The sequence below is a fragment of the Papio anubis genome, chromosome 7 (assembly GCF_008728515.1).
Source record: "Papio anubis isolate 15944 chromosome 7, Panubis1.0, whole genome shotgun sequence".
NCBI classification, from domain to species: Eukaryota; Metazoa; Chordata; class Mammalia; order Primates; family Cercopithecidae; genus Papio; species Papio anubis.
Window position 1 is genome coordinate 56,346,957 of NC_044982.1, and position 14,845 is coordinate 56,361,801.

The following is a 14,845-nucleotide window of genomic DNA, read 5'->3' on the forward strand; positions in this document are numbered from 1 at the left end:
ATTTCGTTGTTATTTATGAAAAAAATCCTAGAAGTGGAATTGTTAGGTCAAAGAATATTTGTATTCTAAATTTTAATTGATATTTGCACCTGCCACAAAGAGGTTGCACCAGTTTGCTCTCAGTGAGAAGGAATTTTCAATGCTGAGTCTAACCATCCTTGTCATCTGACTAGAGTTTTATATACCTAACATACAGCTTTGCTGTGTGGTATGACAGGTAAATCAGATGATAAATATATTAAACAAACGGACACATTTGTCAAAATGTTTTGAATTGCTTAATGGGAAAGAGTGTGAGAGCCTGATGTATCTCTGGCAATGACACTCTTGTGGCAGAGAAGAATCGGGTGTGGCTTTCATGTCTGGTAACTTGCAAATGGTCACTTGTGCAAGATATTTACCATATTTCACTGGGACCTCCTAACGTTATACTGTTTTGATCTAAACCCAGGTTGGTAAAGAAAATGCATATGGACCGGGCGCGGTGGCTCAAGCCTGTAATCCCAGCACTTTGGGAGGCCGAGATGGGCGGATCACGAGGTCAGGAGATCGAGACCATCCTGGCTAACACGGTGAAACCCCGTCTCTACTAAAAAATACAAAAAACTAGCCGGGCAAGGTGGCGGGCGCCTGTAGTCCCAGCTACTCGGGAGCCTGAGGCAGGAGAATGGCGGGAACCCGGGAGGCGGAGCTTGCAGTGAGCTGAGATCCGGCCACAGCACTCCAGCCTGGGCGACAGAGCGAGACTCCGTCTCAAAAAAAAAAGAAAATGCATCTGATACGAACTTACATACCTCCCTGAATGCTACATCAGAGAAGCATATAGAATTCAACTCTATAAAATCCACCTTCCCCTCTGAAACGTACATCTCAAGGTGTGTGCTCCTGACTCAGGTTAACCTAAACTTACTTGACTTTCTTCATCAAAGCCACCTGAGAATTCAGTAATTCCTTTGCGTTTGTGGTTTTTAAAGATTCCCACCTCAGCTGGAGGGTTTAGTGTGTAGATCATTAACACCTGAGACTTTTGGGCCCCACCTGAAGTTGTACAGTGGTAGAGAAACACAACTGGCTGCAAACGTATCAGCCTGAGCATTTAAAGTTGTTAGCCACAGTAAGCTTTGTAGATTAGCTATGAACTCGTGAGTTCTGTCCTTATCTGTCATTACCAAGGATGGTAAAAAGTCAACTATATTATAAACCTAGTCTGTATCTGGTATGACTTTACGCTCCCCATCTTAACAAGGCGCAGACGAGTAGGTGACACCTAACCTAATGAAAAAATCATTTTTAGATGCTAGAAAATAAATTTCCTGCTGAGTTAGGCCCAGATCATTCTATTAACAAAATGTACTGAAATATGAAAAAGCATACAGCAGCGGGGCACAGGCAAATTGGAGTAGAAAAGAGTAGACAAAGGGACTAGCAGGCAAGCTGTTATAGCAATTCAGGAAGAAGATGGTGAATGTCTAGACTAAGGTAGTCCTAGCAAAAGCAGAAGGGAGGTAGCCAATCTGAAGAGCCGGGCGTGGTGGCTCACGCCTGTAATCCCAGCACTTTGGGAGGCTGAGGCAGGTGGATCACTTGAGATCAGGAGTTCGAGACCAGCCTGGCTAACATGGTGAAACCCTGACTCTACTAAAAATACAAAAAAATTAAAAAATAAGTAGTCGGGCATGGTGGTGCACACCTGTAATCCCAGCTACTCGAGAGGCTGAGAGGCAGGAGAATCACTTGAACCTGGGAGGCGGAGGTTTCAGTGAGCCAAGACTGCCCCACTGCACTCCAGCCTGGGCAACAGAGTGAGTGAGACTCCATCTCAAAACAAAAAAGATAAGTAGCAAATTTGGGAGCCACCAAAGGAAGGCTAAATCAGGACGAAGGTAAGATGTAGTGCAAAGAGCTCAGGCTGGATTCTGACCTCTATCTCACAGTTGAGTGACCTCAAGGCCCCGAATCATTCATTCCGAGCCTCTGTTTTTGCACCTGTAAAATTAGGAGAGGGTGGGCCCTAAGTCCATTGAGTGTCCTTAGAAGAGAAAGGAGAGGGAAATTTGAGACACATGGTCATGTGATGATGGAGACAGAGATTGGGGTGATGGGTCTATAAGCCAGGGAACGCAAGGGTTGCCAGCAGCCGCCGGAGGCTGGAGAGAGGCATGGCAGGGACTCCCCCTCTGAGCCTTCAGAAGGAATCAACCCAGCCGACACCTTGATTTCAGACTTCTGTCCTCCAGAGCCGGGAAAGGATACACTTCTGTTGTTTTAAGGCACTGAGTTTGTGGTAATTTGTCACAGAAGCCCTAGGAAATGAACATACCATCAAGCTGGGAAGCCTTGGCAAGAGGGGTTGCCGGTCCAGGGTCACCACGGCTGTTCACCCGCGCCTGTCCTCAGGGGCCGCGTTCTCCCCGAGGCATCCACGCTGGCTTTGGAAGCTCGTGGTACAGTTTCTCAGGAGCATCCTCGTGTTTTGATAATGCTGCTCTCCTCTCAGAAGCTAGAGTGAGTACGAGTTGATTCCAAATTACATTTAAACACTTTCTCACTTGCCTCAAGGTTTTTTTCTTGGGGAAAAGCCCTGAACACTCTCATTCCCTGGGGCCATTAAATTTCGCTTGTTTTATAATCAACATAGCAGTTATGTGATAGTTGACAAAGCAAACCATGGCACACGATCTGTCTCTAGCTGTTGCTTAGAATGGTGATTCTCAAACTGGGCACACCAGAATCCTATAGAAGGCTTGTTAAAATACTGGCTCCCTTCCCTCTACCCCTGTCCTCCCACCTGTTTCTGATTCAGTAGGCCACGGATTTCTCATTTCTAACAAGCTCCCACATGGTGGGCGGTGTCATTGATACTGGCCCCTGCTACACTCAAAACCAGAAGGACTCTCAAACTGTACGGCACATTAGGATTGCATAGGGAACTCCCAAACATCCCATGCCAACGCTGCACCCCATGCCTATTAAATCAGAATCTCTGAGGGTGAAACTTGGGCATCAGTCATTTTTAAAACTCCTCAGATGATTTTTTTTTTTCTGTTTTGGGTGGAGGGGGACAGGGTCTCACTCTGTTGCCCAGGCTGGAGTGCAGTGCCACAGTCTTGGCTCACTGCAGCCTTGACCTCCTGGGCTCAAGTGATCCTCCCACCTCAGTCTCCCAGTAGCTAGAACTACAGGCTTGCACTACCACACCCAGCTAATTTTATTTTATTCTATTTTTGTAGACATGAGGTCTCACTATGCTGCCCAGGCTTGTCTTAAACTCCTGGGCTCAAGTGGTCCTCCCGTCTCGGTCTCCCAAAGTGTTGAGATGACGGGCATGAGCCACAGGGCCTGGCTATCAAATAATTTCAATAGCCGATCAAATAAAGAAAAAACAGTGGCTTAGTGGCCCTCCCTTCCTCCTCTCAGCCAATCCCAGAGAAGCTGGAGGGCTGGGAGCTACCCTGGCTAGGCTTGGGGCCCATCTCTCAAATCCAGGATTGGGGCCCAGCCTTGGAGTGAGGAAAGAAGACAGAAACCAGGATTCCAAGGAGGTAGCACCTTCTGTGGCCACTGCCTGCGGGCTCAATCTGGGGGCCCAGCAAGAGAGAGATGCTAGAGCTTGGTCCAATGGCCTGGGTGCAAAAAGTCCCCTTCTGCCACTCTCCTGGCTTTATGAATCTGATTTCTGTGGCTTCACTCCTCTTTGCTCTCCTTTCCTTATCTATAAAGTGGGGATAATAAAACTGCCTACCACAAAGCAAAGCTGTAAAAGATTAGAGAAAGCAATGTACTTAAAGTACCTTGCCCAGGTGGTTTAAAAGAGAGAGCTCAGCAAATGCTAATTTCCCTTTCTCACCTGCCCTCCATGTGTTTCCTCCTCCTTCATTCTGAACTGAGCAGGAGAAAGAGACACAGGCCCACTCATCCTTTGCTTCTAGTTTCACAGCCAGAGTTTGGGGCCTGACATCTTAGTCTCGCTATTTTTCCTACTAAAAGAGATCGTTAGGACTACCTTTTTTTGGTTTGTTTATTATTCCGAGATTCCTTTAAAATACACATGTGTATCCCTCCTTTGTAAGTGGAAGTGTACTTTATACCTTTTTCTCCAGTTTGCTTTTTTTCACGAATCTTTTTTTTTCTTTGAGATGGAGTGTTGCTGTTATTGCCCAGGCTGGAGTGCAATGGCACAACTTGGCTCACTGCAACCTCCACCTCCTGGGTTCAAGCGATTCTCCTGCCTCAGCCTCCTAAGTAGCTGGGATTACAGGTGCCTGCCACCACGCCCGGCTAATTTTTGTATTTTTAGTAGAGAGGGGGTTTCGCCATGTTGGTTAGGCTGGTCTTGAACTCCTGACCTCAGGTGATCCACCTGCTTCAGTTCCCCAAAGTGTTGGGATTACAGGTGTGAGCCACCGTGCCTGGCTTTTTCACCAATCTTGAGAGCTCGTTTGGAGGTTCTGGCAGGGGAGCACAGCTACTCATATACCTTTGACCAAAGAAGACCAGTCCTCCTCTATTGGGGATAGAGCGAGAGCACAGCTTCAGGAGGGAGGCACACAGAGCAGTGAGGGAGGAAGGGGACACCTGCCTAGCCAGCCAGACCAGCCCCTCGGGCTGGTTAGAGACACCGAGTGCTAACCCTATCCTCCATAGCTTCTTTCCACACCGTTGACCAGGCTTTGCCCACAGAGGCAGCAATAACGAGGTGGCCTCTACCTCACTGTGGTCCTCCAGATCTCATCCCAGTGCATCTTGTCGGGGGCACCTAATGCCTGAGCAGAACTCTGGCTGCAGAGGAATCTGCAAACACAGTTTTGAGTGTTCTTGTTTCTGTCATACAGGAAGGCCCACAGCGGGTGGGAGTGCCAGTCACCACGTCCAGCTCACCAACTCCATTCCTTTCCTTTACAAATGAGAACACTGAGTCATGGGAGGGTTTCATGTGCTCAAGATCACAGAACTGGTTCACAGCCAACAGCCCCAGCTTTCGCCCTTCACTGTTTATGCAGTTTGTCCTTGGTGAGTTGGACTTTCATTGACCAAACACCTTAGGAAAACAGGAGCGTACACTGTGAGCTTTTTGTTTTCTCCATGTGACAGAACACACCCCTTCGAAGCCTCCCTTTGGATGCATTATAATCATTGAGTGACTGTGGTGGGCTGAACCGTGTCCTGCCTCCCCTTGCCCAGTTCATACGTTGAGGTTCGAAGCCCCGGTACCTCAGAGTGTGACTGTGTGGGCAAGTGGGGTCTTTACAGAGGTAACCAAATTAAAATGAGGTCACCAGGGTGGGCCCTAACCCAATAGGAATGTTGTCCTTATAGGAATAGGACACTGGGACACAAACAGTATGGAGGAAGATGATAAAAGGACACTGGAATAAGACGGTCATCTACAAACCTGGCAGAACCAGGGACAGGTCCTTCCCTCACAGCCCTCAGAAGAAACAAACCCGGCCAACACCTGGATCTCAGATTTCTAGCTTCTGAAACTAAAACACACATTTCCATTGTTTAAGCCACCCAGTCGGTGGTGCTTTGCTATGGGCACCCTAGCAAACTAATACAGTAATTAAAATCTGGTAAGAAAAAAGAAACACGTATCCAGGAGACCAAGGTAGCCTCTTTTATAAATTGCTGCGATCAGTGTTTCTGTCCACATTCATTTCTGCAACTGCCTCCCCTCTTGATGTTTCTGGTAAGCAGACTCTGGTATCTTCCCCTAAGAGGGGCTCTCTTTCAGAAGATGCTTCCTGCATCTCGCATAGTTCACAAGCCTCTGGAGTGGCGAATTGGCTGCAGCTTCCAATGGTGATAGCATCACCAGCCCTCACAGAGAGGCAATCTGACCACCTCAGAGCTTTTGCCTCATTGGGCACCCAATGAGGATTGTCTCTCTCTTTTCAACCCTTCCTCTTGGGGAGCTGTGGCCATCTTGCCCTAAATGTATTTTCCCCCATTTTCAGAGGAGGCAAATGTGGCGTGCCAAATGCATTTTTAATGACTGAGATCTGCATTTAAACGTATTTTCCATCTTTGCTGGGTCATTACATCTTTAAATCCCTTGATATTTTAATGATTTCTATGGTCAAGCAATGCATAGGTTTGTTCAAGTTATTATTCTCTACACGCTCATTGCTCATAAGAAGCTCCAGCAAGAGCCCACCGAAGGCTCATTTAATACATGGCACTGTTCTTGATGTGTCCTTTCTTGGCAGCCCAACCCCTGCACTGGCAATGGTCACAGCAGAGCACATCGCACCAGGCTTCAGGTGTAAAGACAGAGAGTACAGTTCAAATGACCCCTGCAAATCCTTTCAGAAGTTGCCATGTCGGAGACCCTGACACCATTTCTCACTAAGCATAGGATGGGCTCTCTCTCCGGTGTGGAAGCAGAGTGTTGACTCTTCAGTAGAGCCCCAGGGCAGGACTGGCCTGTGTCTAGGGGCCATGTTAGTATTATACAAAGGCTTGCTAGAGCTCACGTACGAGAATAAGGCAGGAACCAACATCTATCGGGAAAATCAGATTCATATCCCCTCACTGAGTGAAATGGGCAGGATTACCTACACTATTTAAATGTTCTCTCTCTCTCTCAGTTCAGTCTTACTAAACATATGGCAGTGTACAGCATGGCTGGATATAATATGGCAGACACAGACAGGACTGGACTGTGGTCCAGGATACCCAGGTTTCAAAGTCACAAGCCTTTCAGAGATTGCTAATACAAAGGGACTTAAGAGACGGTAGACTTAAAGCAGGTAGAAGTCATTACCTTCCCTGGGCTTCAGTTTCCTCACCTGTAAGATGCATGCTTTTGAGTAGGATGATCCCAAGGCTCCCTTCTCCACCCACTGACATTTGGTGAGTTCGCAGCAGAGAAAGACTGGCCACCTGGGACAGCCTCAATGACTCAGTGGCCTCCTAGAAAAGCATGAGCCCCCTCCTGTCTCCTCCTGGGAATGTCATAAGACAGAGTTTGGTAAGAGTAAGAACAAAGATGAGAAATGGCTTCTCTAGAGGACGCCTGGAAATCCATTCTGCTGGTCTCTTCAGTTGAGCAGATCTTAATCTAGCACCTGCTAAAGACAGAGTGCTGAGTTCTAACCCCTGGCACTTCAGAGTGTGACTGTGTGGGGAAATGAGGTCTTTACAGAGGTAATCAAATTAAGATGTCAGTAGGGTGGGCCCTAATCCAAGACGACTGTCATCCTTATAGGAAGAGGAAAATGGGACACAAACAGTACAGAGGGAGGACAACAAGAAGACATTTCTTGCTGTTTAATAAAACAATCAAACTTAGACCAAGGTTGGAGTTTCACAATGTCGGGGACAGTTCTCAACGGGCTGTGTTTGTGAAGTACTGGAAAAGTAAAGAAGGTATATAAACTGTCCCTGACATTGTGGAACTCCCAGTCTTGGTATAAGTTTGAATGTTTTATTAAAATTGAGAAAACTGAGTGTTTGGTTTTGGTTGGGGGTGAAATCCATTGGGAACAACTCTATGGCATATCAGGGCTTCTTTTCGAATGAATCTCTAGACTTACATCTCTTCGTGGCTGTGGTCATCATTAGTGCTGTTCACCAGATATTTCCAGTTCCCTTTCTACTGAGTAGATAGTAGATCCATTTGTCTTTGAGCCACTAAAATTAGGTGTGGCTATGTGGCTGGCTTTGCTGATGAAATGTGAACAGAAGTCATGGGTTTCGCTTTCAGGCAAAAGCCTGAAGAACCATCACATGCTCTCCCCATGGTTCCTTTTTGGTGCTACAGTACTGAGTAATACTCTAGAGGGCGGAGGCTGGCTAGCCTGTGTCTCTGGATGAGGATGAAGTAGAGTAGAGACCTTGCTGATCCATGAGGGACATGGAAGATGAGCAAGAAATGAGCCTCTGTGAGTTTAAGCCACGGAGATTTACAAAACTCTTTTATCTTGGAAAATTTCAAATACATATGTATATATGCAATATAATATATATGCATACATATAATATCAAACCTATTATACCCATTACTCAGCTTCAACAATGATCAGTCCTCAAATGTCAATGATCAATGCATAAAGCCTCTGCGATTTGGAAATTTTTTGTTGCTACAGCACAACCCAGACAGACCTCCCTAAAACAAGAAGAAAGAATGTGGTTTTATAGAAACACGAGATGAGTGACAAGGAGCTAAAGAGAACGGACACAAAATGCTTGAGATTTGATTTCTATGCTGTATTTTTAAAAACGTGTATGCTTTTACTAATTCAGGAGAGCTGAACATCTGCATGAATTAGCTGAAGTTGATTGTCTTAGTCCATTTGGGTTGCTAGGACAGGAATCCACAGACTGGATAGACATTTATTTCCCACAGTTCTGGAGGCTGGGAGGTCTGAGATCAAGGCACTGGCAGAGTTGGTGTCTGGTGAGGGCCTGCTGTCTGGTTCATAGAGAGCGCCTTCTCCCAGAGTCCTCTTGTGGCGGAAGGAGTTTCTTTCATAAGAGCTTTAATCATCTCCATTAAAGGGCTCTTCAGGGCTCTGCCCCCAAGACCGAATCACCTCCCAAAGCCCCACCTCCAAATACCATCACCCTGGGGGCTAGGATTTCCACCTGTGAATTTTACCTAGCATTGCTGAACACTCAGAATGGGCCTGCTTTGTGGACTCCTGTCCTTTCTCTCCACCTAAGGCCACCCCCTCCAGCTCACCCTCCAGCTCTCCTGGTAGCTGGCACCCAGCTTCTCATGAGCTCCACGATGTGTTTTCTGTGGAGAGAGATGGAAGCCCTGTGGCCTTGCACAGGGACCTACCTCAGCTCTCTGGGCCCAGCTTTTCACATCTGGCCTCATGAAGGATGTGTAACTGCTGCCGGCTTCAGGGGCAGCTCCAAAGAGTTAGGCCTGCTGAACAGTTAAGTCCTGTTCTCTCCACAGAGCCAGTTTGATGTAGTGCATTTGAAGTCACACGGGGGCCTTGAGGCACATGTTTTGTTATTCCTTAGCTATACTTGTTGCAATGATAGTGGTGTAGCAAAATCTCCCAGCAAAACCTCCACTGGTGGCTGAGCCCACTGAGGACCTGTGTTTGCCAGGTTAACTTTCTCTCTGTGTAGTTCCTAAAGGACTGGAGTGTGTTGCCCAGCTACCCGTGCTTTTCCGCTAGTCTACTGGACTGCCACAGAGCTGGCACTGCTACTGTTATTCTGATTTTGTAGTGTATGTAATTGGGCAATTCTCCCCTCTACTCTTCTTTGTAAAAGTTAATTATTTTTCTACTGAGTTCCTCAAAAAGAAATCCAGTTGGAATTTTGATTAGGATTGCATTAAATGTATAGGTTCATTGTTGATATAATTAGGTCTTTATAAATGTCATCCAAAATAAGTCATCTTACATGAAGTCATCCTACCCAAAATGTGGAATGTATTCTATTTATTCAGATCATTTTATGTTTCCTTATTAGAATTTAAAACATGTTTATAGAAATTTTGTGTATTCTTGGCTATTACCTAGACATATTTTATAATTCTTGCTGCTATTGTAAATGGTATCTTTTAAATAATATTTTCCAGCAGTTACTGTGGGTGGACAGAGATGCTGTTGATTTTTGCAGGTAGATTTTCTGTCTGGTGAATTGCTGAACCTTATGAGTTCTAATTTCTTTTCTTCTTTTTTTTTTTTTGAGACAGGTCTTTGTCAGGCTGGATGCAGTGGCGCGATTTTGACTCACTGCAACCTCTGCCTCCTGAGCTCAATTGATCCTCCCACTCAGCCTTTGGAGTGGCTGGGACTACAGGCATGTGCCATGATGTCCGGATAATTTTTTGTAGAGATAGGGTTTTGCCATGTTGCCCAGGCTAGTCTTGAACTCCTGAATTCAAAGCAATCTGCCCATATCAGCCTCCCACAGTGCTGGGATTACAGGCGTGAGCCACTGCACTGGGCCTGAATCTATTTTTTTTCTAAATTGACAGGTTATTTTATTTTTTTACTGCTACAATAAGAAGCACCCTCCCCCAGTCACAGTTAATCTCTGTGATAGGTGGGGGTTGGCACTTAGGGGAAGGGTGACCCACTAGACAGGGGTGGAAAATGCCTGGGTTTTTGTGACACTAACACCTGTGTCCTCCACAGATGGAGCTCACATCGTGGAGCTCGTGAGAAGCTGAGTGCCAGCTGCCACACACATTCAGATACTTGCTGTCGGGCCACGGGCCACGCTGACGGAGAAAAGGTGGCCTAAATTATCTGGTAATGGGGGTGAGAGAGAGAAGGATGTGGCGACGAAAAGGAAGACAGAATAAGGAAAGGAATAGGGACTTCGGGGGACTTTGCCTGGGTTGGAGGTCAGGCTGGGGCCTGGCAGGTATGAAAGACAGAGGGTGATAAAAAGGGCATTAGGTGTCAGAGAGCAGCTGGACCAGAAGACGCACCATCTGACAGCAACACCCAAAGACCTTTGGTCACGTAATGTGGGGACAGGGAGGGAGGAGCTCTGGCACTGGAGATAGACTTGGGCACCCGGCAGTGCCCTCCCACCCCACCCACGCTGACTAGTTCACACAGGCCTTGCCCCATGTCACTGCGCTGCCTTGACACTGACACCCAACACTGCCAGCCAAGGGACTTCTCAGGGTCCAAACTTCCTACATTCCCAGGGCTCCCAGAAATCAGAGCTGAACCCACAAGGCACACAGAGCTGGGTCTCCAAGCTGGCTCCCAAAAAGAAGTGTGTTGAGGGAAACATTCTCAGCAACAGTGAGAATGTTTTCACTGGACCACTGTTTACCTTGTTTAAGGAGAAGCTGTCGCTAAGCATTAAGGTTGCTTTGATTTGGAGACTTCTCTGCACACCAGAGAAACAGTGGCGAAGGGCCGGCCGCCTTCTGCCCTGCAGTGTCTTCCGGGGCTGTTGGAGGCAGGATGTGGCCGCCTGGTTCAACAGCTGTGATTAGTGACCCTGATGGTAGCCGCTGGCTGAGTGATTGTAAAATTAGGAAGTGAGGAGGTTTTTGTGTTCCCTCCTGGCCCCTCCTGCAGGAGCTCTGATGGAAAGGTGAGCGTGCTAAGTGCAGTTGTGCTTTCTGACGTCTGCTCCTGTTTTTGCCCTTTCACTGCTTTTAATCAATTCTGGGTTCAGGCACCCCGAGCCTTGAACGTATGGAATCTGTCCTGGGAGAATCTGTTTGTTTTATAGAGGTGGCGACAGAGGCATCCAGGCAGGTCTATTCATGTGGGAAAGCAGAGAGTTGCCCTGGATCCCACTTCAGGCCAGACCCTTTGTGTCTCCAACGGAGACAGGCCTGGCACTGTCTGTAAGCAACTCTGGAAGAAGCCAGACTTTACCTGTAAACGTATAACAACAACAAAAAAAAGAGTCTATTTTGGAGCAAAGAATCCAGAAAAAGGGCTAATGGCGGATGATAGCGTAAGTCTGGCCCAATGACCCAAATCCTGAGTTTGTGGAGGTGTTTCCAGGGGCTGAACAGTCAGGCCCAGGCTGACCCCAGGAAACCCCCAAAGCCTATGAGTGAGGCCTGCGTTTCAGGGTGTGCTCCTTGTTTCCTGTGCCGGCCTGTCTCCACATGCTGGGTGGTTGTGAAATAACGGCTTGCAGTGACTCAGCTTTATAAATAGGACATTTACAGTGAACATTACAGGAAATTCCCAGAGTCTCCTGCCGGGGCTTATTTTAGGTGTGCGGCTTACACAAGTGAAACCCCAGCCGCCCTCTTCCAGCCTCTGCTCCCCGCAGCATCCTTGGGTATCTGATTTTAGGCACTTGCTTCTGCTGTGTGACAGGAAACCACCCCAGGAGGTCTGAGAGCAATGAGGAAAGGAGGCGTCCATCTCCAGCCCCATTCAGACACGCTCCTGGGAGAGAACAGCTCACATCTGGCTCACATTCCCATGTGCCAAGTGCTCTGCTGTGTTACCTCAGTGACTTTCACTGACTCCCAAGGAAGTAATAGGGATGGGGAAACTGGAATTCAAACCCATGTCCAACTCCCTCTGGATCTCAAGAGATTAACCACAGACACAACTTTTCCCGAACACAGAACAAGAAGGCAAAAGAAAGCAGAGGTCCCTGTTTTCAGGGGAGGACGGGAGAAAGGTGCCAGTACCCTGGCCTTTGGTTATATTTCCCTTTCCCTCTTCAGTAACACATTTCTTGGCAGGGCGTCTATTCTGGAAAACCAGACTTGAACTTGGAGTGGCTCAACAGCCGTTGCTGTAGCTAGGTTTGATGGAGAAGCTGAGAGAGCTGCCTGCACCCGAGAAGGAGGCTCTGTCATGGAGGGGCTCAGGCCATTGCAGGCTTAGGGCCTAAATGTTGTGCAAATATTTGCCCAACAACTCCCAGTGTGCCTTGGAACAAGCAGTAGGAGCAGCCCTGGCTGAGTCCCTGAAGAGAAATGTGGATGTGATGCCTTTGAATGGCTCCCAGCTTCTACTTCCTCATAATTTGCCAGGATCTCTGTCACCAACGAGCCTGGTTACAAGGAGAGGGGGCGCCGTGCTAGCCTGCCGGGCACAGTGGAACCTTCCGCATTCTCCAGATGAAGCCGGCACACCCATGCCTTCATCAAGCAGCAGGCACTGCCAATGCGTTTTTGAGCTACAGAATTGTATTCCCAGCAATCTGTGAGATTCTCTCCCTAGATCCTCGCAAAGCTTCTGAATTTATCGTGTTCAAAACAGAACATCCAAACTGGCTTGTCTTGTATTCTCTTTCAGTTAAGGCTGCCTTCCCTAATCCCCCTAGTTAGAAATGATAGGCTCATCCTTTAGCCCTCTGCTGCTCTGCCCTTGCCCCCCCGAGTCTGATTGATTCTCCCTCCTAGCTTTCCCCTCAGTGCCTGGAGTGCATGGGTCTGACCCAGTGGGTGGTTGGCAGGGGTAGGAGTGGGAGTTGGGAGGGGCACATGACCCAAGCTGAGCTCATTAGGGCCCTTCCCCAGGGTTTTTCTAGCTGCAGCAGGCTCTTTTCTCTCTAGATGCTTGCTGGAAGGCTAGGAATCCAGAGAAACCTGTGGCCATGCATCCACAGCCTGGCAAAGCCTGCCTGCAGCAGCAAGGGGACATGGTACTGCAAGAAGCTGTGATGAGCCGCGGAGAGAGACTTCCTGAGGGGACAGAGCTCCCAGTGCAGCTGTCCCCAAACCAGGTCCACCCCCGCCCCCCATCCATCCTCCACAGGCCACCAGGATTCTTTTCCATGTTCTCCAACTTTTTGTTTTAAAAAAATCCAGCTACAAAGAAGCTGACAGAATAATCCAGTGAATACCTACATACCTTCACCTACATTCACCAGTTATTAGCATTCATTTTTCCTGTATATTCATGTATGTGTGTTTTTTCTGAACCATTTGAAAATAAGTTGCTGATGTCATGACACTTCTCCTCTACATATTTCTGCATGTATTGCCTTAGAATGCCAACATTTTCCTACACAGTTACAATACCGTGATCACATTCAAGAAATTTAACAGGGCTGGGCGCTGTGGCTCATGCCTATAATCCCAGCACTTTAGGAGGCCAAGGTGGGTGGATCACAAGGTTGGGAGTTCAAGACCAGCCTGGCCAATGTGAAACCCCATCTCTACTAAAAATACAAAAAAATCAGCTGGGCATGGTGGTAGGCACCTGTAATCCCAGCTACTTGGGAGGCTGAGGCAGGAGAATCACTTGAAACTGGATGGTGGAGGTTGCAGTGAGCCAAGATTGCGCCACTGCACTCCAGCCTGGTCAATAAGAGTGAAACTCTGTCTAAAAAAAAAAAAGAAAAGAAAAATTAACAATAATATAATAGTATTATCTAATATTGATATATATCCACATTCAATTTTGCCAAGTGGAATTTATATATGGATATAAGATATTATTATAGTTGTTTTTTTCCCTTTTCAATTCAAGAGCCAATCATGGATAACAAATTGAATTTAGTTGTCATATCGGTTTATTCCCCTGTAATCTAGAATTGTTTTCCTGTCCTTTTTTATATTTCATGACACTAGCATTTTTTGTATCCTTCAATTTGGATTTGCTTTTTCCTCATGATTAGAGTCATGCTATATATTTTTAAAGAGATAACACTCGATTATTTTCAGTGTATCACATTAAGAGACACACGATGTCAGTTATTGCTGGTATTAAGTTTGATCACCTTGTTAAGGTGGTATATGCCAGATCTCTTCATTGTAAAGGTACTATTTTCCCTTGAAACATGGGAATAATTATATAAATATATATATATATATATCTGTTCTTGTAAAGTGGAAATTAAATATATGTTCTTATGCTGGTTCACTTGGCTCCAATTTCCACAGGTCAACATAAAGAAGGCCCAGTTGCACCTGCACACACAGCGGGTTGCGTTAGAGGGGAGGAATGCTGAGCTTAGAGAATCAGCATCTTTTATGATGGGCAATAAGTCTCTGACCTCTTCTGCAGAAGACATTATCTTTCTTACACTAGACACTAAGCATGCCTGTACTTTGCTCCAGAGGGAGTCTTGTCTTCCAAGCCTATTTGCTATTCAAGTGCCTTTGGAAAGAGATTCCAGAACAGAGGCAGTGAGTGCTCCTGCTCATAAGACACCCACAAATGTGAGAGACCCATGGAGAACAGTCTCCCAACAGATCCTGAAAAGTTATCTTTGTACAACACAATCCAGTCATGTTATGTTGTGGCTGGTGGCCTCCCAATTCCTAGTCTCTGCACCTTCAGTAGTGGACACCCCCACCTCCCCTGACCCACAGCTGTGAGCATGGTTTTCCAGAATTCGGTCTGTGTTTCCCATCTTCTCTCTCAGCAAGGTGTGGCCGTGTGACTAAGTTCTTGGCAAGAAGCTTTAAGTCTAAGTAAGT

General features: G+C 46.9%; 1 long non-coding RNA gene across 2 annotated transcripts; it reads left to right on the forward strand.

Moving 5' to 3' along the window:
- The first annotated feature begins 683 nt into the window (after window positions 1-683).
- On the forward strand, window positions 684-13,559 carry LOC108586869. Of its 2 annotated transcripts, XR_004184922.1 has the most exons (4): window positions 684-875; window positions 2,299-2,505; window positions 4,833-5,010; window positions 10,110-13,559. It is a non-coding gene; the product is annotated as an uncharacterized LOC108586869 (long non-coding RNA). The 2 variants fall into 2 exon arrangements; XR_001904781.3 differs by lacking the exon at window positions 4,833-5,010.
- The last annotated feature ends 1,286 nt before the right edge of the window (window positions 13,560-14,845 follow it).